General features: G+C 34.8%; 1 long non-coding RNA gene and 1 other non-coding gene across 2 annotated transcripts; one reads left to right on the top strand and one right to left on the bottom strand.

The window, feature by feature from the left end:
• Positions 1-3,527: 3,527 nt before the first annotated feature.
• On the top strand, positions 3,528-3,985 carry LOC128285509 (uncharacterized). The gene is made up of 2 exons (XR_008275952.1): positions 3,528-3,578; positions 3,748-3,985. It is a non-coding gene; the product is annotated as an uncharacterized LOC128285509 (long non-coding RNA).
• Positions 3,986-7,217: 3,232 nt separating this feature from the next.
• Positions 7,218-7,324, bottom strand: LOC128289456 (small nucleolar RNA R71). The gene has a single exon (XR_008279105.1). It is a non-coding gene; the product is annotated as a small nucleolar RNA R71 (small nucleolar RNA).
• Positions 7,325-9,778: the final 2,454 nt, after the last annotated feature.

Below are 9,778 nucleotides of genomic sequence, written 5' to 3' on the forward strand. Positions count from 1 at the left end.
ATTTTGTTTTCTTTCCTCCATTGTTGTTGTCCCTTACACCTAATTTTACCATCTCTTTCTTTTTTCTTTTTGCCACAAGATCTGTTAACATGTTCCCCACCATATTTTTTTCATTTTTCCTCATTAAAATCAGCCCCAAATCTAAAGTCTTGAACTCCAAGATCGATACCAAACATTGCCAAGAATGTGCCATTTTCGTTTCTCTCGACTAGTTTGGGTAATGTCTCTTTTCTCTTTAATTTCTTGATTAATTTTGTTAATTAATAACCAAAATTTTCAGATCTAGAATTTGGGAGATTTTATATTATTTCAAATTTATTTTTCTATATTTTAATGAGATCTAAAACTATTTTAAAATTCAGCCCCAAATTTGGCCACCATGGGTGGTGGTGCGTGCGCCTATGTGCAAGAAAGGGGGATGTTTTGTTTCTTGATTCTTGCTTATATTTTTTTCAGTCTTAATTTGAGTTTTTGAACCCTACTAATCAGATTTTAAACCCATTTCAATTATGGAAAAACGCTCTTGATCGATTGGCCATTAGAAACCCACAAATCGTGAAGCGTAAGTGCAATTAAGGGTAACTAGATTGTTATTCTGACATAGTTGCTGGGTAAAGGTTATGAATTGATTAAATGAAGGAATTTAATAATTAAGTAGCTACTTATTTTCTAGTATATTATTGAATTAGGTTCAGACCCAAACGCCCCAAATCATCCGTAAAGGCGAAGAATGATTGTACATACGGTTCGCATCGATACAATGTAAGGAACCTAACTAGTTTAGATTCATAAAATAGTTATAATTTCAATGATTGATTTGAACTCATAAGTGGGTGTTTGGGTGATTTGAACTCATAAGTGGGTGTTTGGGGGCTGTTTTAATGGTAAATTTATTGTATTTATATTGAATTTTGGTTTAGTTTCATTTAAGAAATTATTAAGGAAAATTGGAAGATTCCCTAGTGTGCTGCGAGGAAACGAAAACTAAACTCATAAAATTGTTTAAAAATGTTAAATATAATGTTATATTTGATAAATTAGCTTTCTAATTGTATTCGCTTAATAGTCGAATTATTTATTTTGTGAGTGGTTGAACTAGGTATGTTTTGAGCCTTAAATATTGACATGTTAGCAAAATTGCTAGTTTGATAGTATAAATGTTTGATTGAGATTGTAATTGCATATTTGAGTTATGAGATATGAGAATGTTTGACTGAATGATATAATATATGATTTAAAAGCATGAGATATTTTTTATATTTTGTACTGAAAAGGGTTGTAACGCCCCAATTTTTGGGAATTCTGTGAATGTTGGCATAGGTTTAATTATGTTAGTGGGCCTCTAGAAGGTCCAAGCTTAAGATAGAACCCGACAATTTTAGTTAATTTTTTTTTCCATAAGAAAAGGGGGGTGAAATTATGAAATAAGACCTATGTGAAAATGTTTGAAAATGCTATAGGCTAAATTGAAGTGGCTAAATAAATAGGAGTGCAAAATAGGAGGATTTGCATGACAAACCTCCCATTTTACATGAAGTGGCCAGCCATCATGTTGTTGTAGACAATATGAGCACTTGATATCCATAATTCATGGTACAAATTGATAATGGATTAGGTAAATGTTCCATGATAATGGATTAGGTAAATATTCCATGATAATGGGTTAGGTAAATGTTTCATGATAATGGTTTAGGTAAATGTTCCATGATGGACATTTCATGTCTTTTGTATTAAAGAATTAAATGGATGAAATATGAAATTTTATTAAAATAAAAAGGGGTGAAAAGAACAAAGTTTTGTCCATCTTTGTTCATCATAGCTGAAAGTTAGAGAAGAGAAAGGAGAGGACAAAGCTCTTGAATGTTCGGCACTTAGGGAAGAAAATTGAAGGTAAGTTCATGGTAGTTTGCTTCTATCTTGATGTTCATGAGTTCTTCTTGATTCTACCCTAACTCTTGAAGCATATTTTGGTTTTTAGTTGTGTTGTGAGCATTTAGTCATGAATTAAAATGAAGGAAATGGTTGTTGTTTCATGTTCTTTTGATGAAAAATGGAAGATAGGTGAAGTTGAGCCAAACAAATGAGCATGCATGTGCCTTAGATGCTAAAGGGAAAAATCGGCTAACATGTTGTGCTTTAAAATGATGAAATGGAGATTATACTTAAGTAAAATCATAGATATGTGATGATTGATTGGTGATATACATGTTTAAATAACATGCATGCAAGGTATGTGTGAAAGAGTGATTTGGTAATAAATCTGCTTGGGACAGCAGCAGTAATGTGACTTTGGAAAATCACCATAAATTGTGGGAGATGAATTAGAAGCTGAATAAATTATGTAGTTAAATATTATTGAGTCTAGTTTCAAATGAAATAAACAATAACATATTTTGAATTTTGTAAAATGAGATTTTTGATTCGTAATGAAGAGTGGTCAGATTAGTCAAACAGTGAAACATGGGAAACTTTGAGAAAAATCTGGTATTGATTGGCTAAACCAAAAATTCTGAAAATTTTATGGATAGAAGATATATGAGTCTGTTTTAAGGGAAAATTAACGGCACTTGATTTGGAGTTTCGTAGCTCTAGTTATAAATGATTTAGTGACTGTTGCTCAGGAAGACAGCTTGCAGTGAAATTATGATTATGTGGTAAACACTGACAAAAATTTGTTAATGAGTTGCTTATTGATTTCTTATAAGCTTACTCTGATCTGTAGGTGTGGTTGGCCGAATATTGTAAGGGGTTAATACGTATTTCGTATTTGAATAGTTAGATTAACGTGTTAGTAATCCAATTGTAGGCGGTTCGTGTGTGGATCTCGTCAGCATATCGTCGCAAACAGGTGTGTAACTAACACCCTCTTATAGACTAGATCGGCAAAAGCCGAAAAGCCGGTATTTTGATATCTTGCGAGTGCGCTAATGCTCATGAGATTAATAGTTTGATGTATATGGTAAATTAAAGTGATAAGACTGCAGAGTGCGCGATTCCGTGCATTTCGATGTTTTTGGGCTTAATGGCCCAAAAACGGGATAATGGGCCAACGGGCCCAAGTTGGTAAGAAAACGCGGTAAGTGTTTTTGATCGTACGTAAATGGCTATGTTATGTATGAAAACCTTAAGAATAGTGAAATTACTTGAACACCCCTATGTATGCAAAATTACTGTTATACCCCCAAGGTTATTTTTTTTTGAAAAGCATGATGTTCTGTTTCTGTATACGTATGCCATGACATATTATTTCTGTTGTATGGGGACATAGGTTATATTATGGAGGAAGTGTCCTGGAGGCTATGCCACAAATATCTGATCTGGTGGCTCTGCCACATATATCTGTTCTGGTGGCTCTGCCACGATTATCTGATCTGGTGGCTCTGCCACATATATCTATTCTGGTGGCTCTGCCACGATTATCTGTATCTGGTGACTCTGTCACATTATCTGTTCTGGCAGCCATGATGCATATTTCTGTGGTGTGTAGCGGTTGGGTGGGTCGAGTAGCCTCCCCACATGGTGTAAGGCTGGTACGGGGGTGTTATGGATGAATCTGGGTTGGGTTTCTGCATAAACATGTAATATATGTTCTGTTCTGTTATAGGCCTATGGGCTTTATTCTGAATTTCTGTTCTGGGCTAAGGCCAACTTATTCTGTTTCTGTGGTTTGAGCTGATTTAGACTATGGTTGGGTTATTTTGCACACTGAGTTTTCTCAAACTCACCCCTTAATTTTTATCCACGTAGGTAAACCCCAACCATAGTAGGCTTGGAGCTGTGAGGGAATTCGGAGTGGCCACATGTTCTGCAAATTCCTGTTTTCTTCCGGTGAATTGGACATCTTTTCTTTTATTTTTATGATTTGGGTTTTAAGTTGTAATAAGGCCGCTTAATTATTTTTTATGGTTTTGATATGTTTTATTAAGATAGGTATTACTTATATTAACTGTTGGAATTGGATAGCTTTAGGGCGCGTTTTCAAAAACAGTAATTGATTTCAAAATAACACAACAACAAGAAAAGCTTCTGCAATGAAGATATTTTCCAAAATTAGTCACTTTTCCTAAAAAGGACTTAATCAAATCGGTTTCCTAGAAATATACATGACGTTAAGGTGTGGCAATGGCGGTGTGCATGTCTAGGATTGGATCTGAAGGGAGCTTGGTACTTAAGCAGTCCGATGGACTCACCTCCTCTTTTCCAGTTTCCTACCTGGTGCACAGCTTCCATCCACTTTAACCTATAATGAAATCATCTTTTAAAACACTAAGTAAGTTTTTTTTGGATCAACAATGTAAAATGTTTTGAATGCTTTGATGTGGCATGTCGGATCCGACCATAACGTCTGGGCTGGGTTTGGGGTGTTACAAGGGTGCTATTTATGCATAATAAAAATCCATAAAGTATGTGAAATTGAATGATATTGATTGATACCAACACAATGGTAATTTGAAAGATTGAAACACTGTTTCCATCTACTGAAAGTATGTGATTATTTAGGACATGCCAAGCATGTCAAATGAATGTGAAAAGTTTTAAGATATGATTATGTATGAGATTGTATGACATATTGCATATGCCTTGGGTTAGGATTTTGTGGTTGATGAAAGAGTTCTGTGGAGTACCGACGGCATATTAAGTCTGTATTTTCATAGTCAGTGCACTAGACCTAGAGTACTGAGGGGAATGGCGATTTATCGCATTTTTACTGGCAGCTTGTCTTTACTTTTATTAGCAGAATTTTTTGCATATTGTTATCAGTGGTTTTAACCATGATGAGCTTAAGCCCATAATGTTTTGGAGTTTGGATGATGGGTTCTAAGGAACTCGTGGTGTGTAGCAGATGGTATGGGTAGGAACCTTTTTGCATTGCATCATGCTCATGACATATTCGAATGTTATTTATTTATGATATGTGTTGTATTGAATGGTATCAAAATTATTGATTATTACTCGTATGAATGATGTCCCATGCTCATACACCATTTGACATCAATTTGATAGTGGCTATGTAATGATATGAAATTCCTATGATGGATCCGTTTTCTTCTGTTAATGCTAATATGTTTCATTGTCTTTGATGTTTTTGTCTATTTAAACAATTGTTCAATTCATACTGAGCTTTTCATAAGCTCATCTCCAATAGTGTTTAACTTTTCAGGTAAATCTCAAAATTAGGACCGAACTCTGCATTCAAAGAATCACCTTGGACCTCAGATTATGCTTAATAAGTATTAATCAATCTTTATTGGTTTTGGCTTGTAATTTTTAATTATTCTGGTTTATGGCTTGGCAACTTTTCTTTTGGGGATTTTTGCATGGATTACTCAAGCATAATAACCAGATAATGCATGGTATCAAGCTTAAGTAAAATTTGATATTGTTCCCTAGTTTCCGCTACATTGCAAAGGAACTTGTTTTGAAAAAAAAATCGACAAGACAACTAAGTTTCCAAAATGACTTGAAAAATGGTTTTTCCACTGCATCAGTTTCACATTTAGTTTTTTTTTTTTTTAAAAGAAGAGTGACCAACAAATGATTTTTCTAAAACGACACCATCAATAATAAAATGAATCCTAAGTATACACAACCTAATGACTGAATGCTTTTAAGCTAGCTTAAAGTAAAACTACGGTTTTCTCTAAAATGAGTTTATTTATGGTCTTCAAAAGTAACGTAAGTTAGCTTAGCCATTTCGGTGCCTAATGTAGCCTTCCCAATCTAGCCATAACGTCTATGCCGGGTTTGGGAGTTAGACATAATTTAATTAGCATCGCTTAAATTAAATTAGTTTTAGGTTTATTGCATTTCGTCCATTTAAGTTACTAAAATTATGTTTGTGTTGTTATAGGTCTTAGTAAATTGTTTGATTAAGTAAAACGATGATTATGTTATTCTTGCATTACAACTGTGAGGTAACTAATGAATTAATTATTAATCGTGTTGAAATTTTAATTAATTGACATAATATTTAATCAGTGCATGTTTAATCTTCTAAGGTAGTTGAGGGTTAAATGAGCGACAGTATTAAATGGTACATTAGCCTTGCATAACTTGCAAGATTATTGTGATTAAACTGTTTCAATGTCGGTATAAATTGTTACCTCACTTAATCTTTTATTTGCTTATTTAACTTGATTAATTGTTTGAATTGGCATAGTGATATATTCAAGAGATTAGTTACTTTAGTAAGTCTGTATGTGCTATAGTTAATAAATTACCAAGTTGCTGTGAATTTATTTGTAACAACATAAACATTGTTTTAGTAATATTAAGTTAAGAAATGTAATTAATCTAACACAATTATGTATCTTGATTAAAATCATCTTTTGGAATCGTGCATTGGAACTTTTATTTTATTTTACATAGTTAAATTTAATTTTTAATCACTTACTCAAAATCAAAATATTTTTAATCACCAGACTGATTGAATTTCATTTCATAAATAATTTTCTTACACAGTCCCTGTGGGTATGATTACTCGACATTTACTTGTCACTTTATTACTTGTAGCTATTATGTACACTTGTACATTTGCATCATTCCAAGTTTTTGGCGCTGTTTTCAGGGACTGTTCTAAAGGTCATTATTTGTGAATTTGTTAATTTTTCATTTTGGTTTATTTTTTTGTTCAATTTTAACTTAATTAATTTTTCTTGTTTCAGGTGTCTATGAGTATTGATCGAATTATTGATTTACTCCTCGTAGACCCTGCGATTGAAAGAACTTTTCGATAATGAAGAAGGAAAGTAGTTCAAAGAAGGACCGAAGAGATGAACTACGAAAATCTGAATCAAGGAAATGGAGCAAACCCTGCTCAAAATCCTATCCTTAATGCTGATGACAGGGATAAAGCTCTAAGACAGTATGACATGCCAATGTTTCATGATCTTAATTCGGGTATTAGGAGACCCTAAATTGAGGCACAACAATTCAAGCTGAAGCTGGTTATGTTCAAAATGTTTCAGAAAATGGGCCAATTCAGTGGAATGCCTATCGAAGATCCTTACCTTCACTTAGCACTGTTTATGGAGGTGAGCGATTCTTTTAAGCTAGCCAGAGTACCTGAAGATGCACTACGATTAAAGTTGTTCCCATATTCGCCAAGGGACAGAGCTCGAGCCTATTTGAACTCATTGCCAACACATTCCATTACCACATAGCAAGAGTTAGCAAAAAGATTCCTTATGAAGTATTTCCCGCCTAGCAAGAATGCTAAGTTGAGGAATGATATCCCTACTTTCCAAAAAATGGATGACGAGTCCTCGTATGAGGCATGGGAAAAGTACAAAGAATTATTAAGGAAGTGCCCTCTTTATGGAATCCCGTATTGCATCCAACTTGATACATTCTATAATGGTCTCAATGCTCACACGAGAATGGTAGTAGACGCTTTTGGTAATAGTGCTCTCCTTTTTAAGTCTTATAACGAGGCTTATGGAATCATTGAGAGGATTGCCAGTAATAATTGTCAGTGGCCAACCAATCGAGCAGCGTTAAGAAGATGAGTCACTGAAGTACATGAAGTGGACGCTCTCACTTCACTTGCATCTCAGGTATCCTCAATATCCTCAATGCTTAAAAATTTTACCACTAATAGGTTTAACAATTTTGCAGCACAACCACTCAATCAATTTGAGAGTATAGCTTGTGTTATTGTGGGGAAGAACATTCGTTCAAAGAATGTCCATCTTGTGACAGCCCAAAATTGACCCTAGTCGGAATGTGGTTTCGGGACCACAAAACCGAGGCATAAAAATAATTAAAAATTTATTTTGATGCCTATGATATATGTTAATTTGTGTATGACAATTTGATGTTTCGATTTAGTGTTATAAAGGCGAATTCCACTAGAAAGGACTTAGTAGTGAACTTTGAAAGTACGATAGGGAAATGTGTGATGACTAATTAAAGCATGCATGCAAAATAATGGACTTGCATGTCAAATTCCCCCTTTTTACAAGTGATGGCCGGCCATGACAAAGAGATATGGGCTAAACATGTCATGAAACATGTTTTGTTGGGCATTAGGGAGAAATAATAAACAAATAAGCATGGGTAAGAAAAGAATGAAAAAAAAAATGTGTATGAGAGAGTAGTATTCCCCATTGCCGTGCAACCAAGAAGAGAAAACAAAAAATTTGTTCATCCTTTCTCATTTTTTGGCGAAAAACATAAGGAGGAAGAAAGGATTTTTGCTCCATTTTTGGTTTAGAAGAGAACTAGAAGGAGATTTGGCCATACTTGTACCAAGATTAAGGTATGTATGAAGTTGTGTTAGGAGTTTCATGCATGTTTTGGTTGCTAACTTGATGTGCATGTTAGCCATGGTTCAAATCTTTGTTATGCCATGGAAATGGTATTTGGCCAAAGTTGTTATGGTGATTAAGCCATTGCATGCCAAGTGTGAAGCTTGATGATGATGCATGCAATGATGGATTGTCTACTCTTGAGTAAGATTTTGAGTTTTCTCTTTGTTTAACCATGATTGAAGTTGAAAAGGGCATGATTGTCATATTCGCCATGATGCATTCATGAGCATGGTTCATGCTTCTTGCATGTTAGTTAAAATTTGTGTTTTGGATGGCTATGGACACCTTGAAATTCGCCATGCTCATATATGTATATATATGTTTGCACATGATGTTTTGGTTGTGAACTAAGTGATGAATATGTTTGTTTAAAGAAGAAGATGTTGAAGAATGATTGTGAAATTGCAAGCACATTCTACCTAGCACACATATGAGTGCTTGATGCTATATTATAAGTTTTGAGCAACAATATGCAAAGCATTAACTAGTAAAATGCATGCTGTTTTTGTGAGGTATTAAGTGCATAATTGGCCTCAACATGTACATGAATATTCGCCTTGGGTAGCCTATTGAAGGCCTTAGCTTTTCCTTGATGCTCGAATAAATTGTATTGAATTGCTTGATGTAGTATAAAATGTGCATGACCATTGTGTATTCAAGCTAAAGAGTGGCCATATGACCATTTAAACTCCTTGTCATATTCGCCATAAGCTAGCACAATGAGGTTTTAATAGATTGAATTTGTTTGAATTAGCTCAAGAGCTAAGAGGGCCACAATTGGACAAGGGAAGGAAAAAGTGATCGAATAGCCGTAAAAGCCGTTCGACAACATCCGAGGTAAGTCCTCAAGAAGTGACCTTAATTGAATTATGTGGAATGAAATATGGATGTATTGATTATTGATTTATGTGTGTATGAGTATTCGAATTCTACCCGGCTAAGTCCCGGCGGCGATTATGCTAATGATTATAATTGTGTTTGAGCCTTAGTAACGAAAATGAAATATGTATGTCCAATGATTATTGATGTATGTGTGCATGAGAAATTGAATGATATCCGGCTAAGCCCAAGACAATTATGCTGGAAATTATAACCGGTTAAGACCAAGGCAATGGTGCTAGTGGCTATATCCGGCTAAGACCAAGGCATTCGTGCGAAGTCATTCTATCCGGGCTAAGACCAAGGCATTTGTGCAATCGTGATATCCGGGTTAAGTCCGTGAGGCCTTGGTGCGGGTTACCATATAAGGGTATGTCCCAAGGCGTTTGAACGAGTAGCTATATCCGGTTAAGCTCAAGGTATGTGATTTGAAAATTATAAGCTTGCTGGAAAAATTTCAGCTAATACACTTGTGAAATTTCCCAATAACAAGGTAAGTGTGGTGTGTGCTTGCTAGGAGTAGGAGTAGCGTATGCATATCCGCTCCTATGATGGAACGAGTTATCGGCCTTAACGAAGCCGTTATT

This window comes from Gossypium arboreum, chromosome 2, assembly GCF_025698485.1.
Source record: "Gossypium arboreum isolate Shixiya-1 chromosome 2, ASM2569848v2, whole genome shotgun sequence".
In the NCBI taxonomy this organism is placed as follows: Eukaryota; Viridiplantae; Streptophyta; class Magnoliopsida; order Malvales; family Malvaceae; genus Gossypium; species Gossypium arboreum.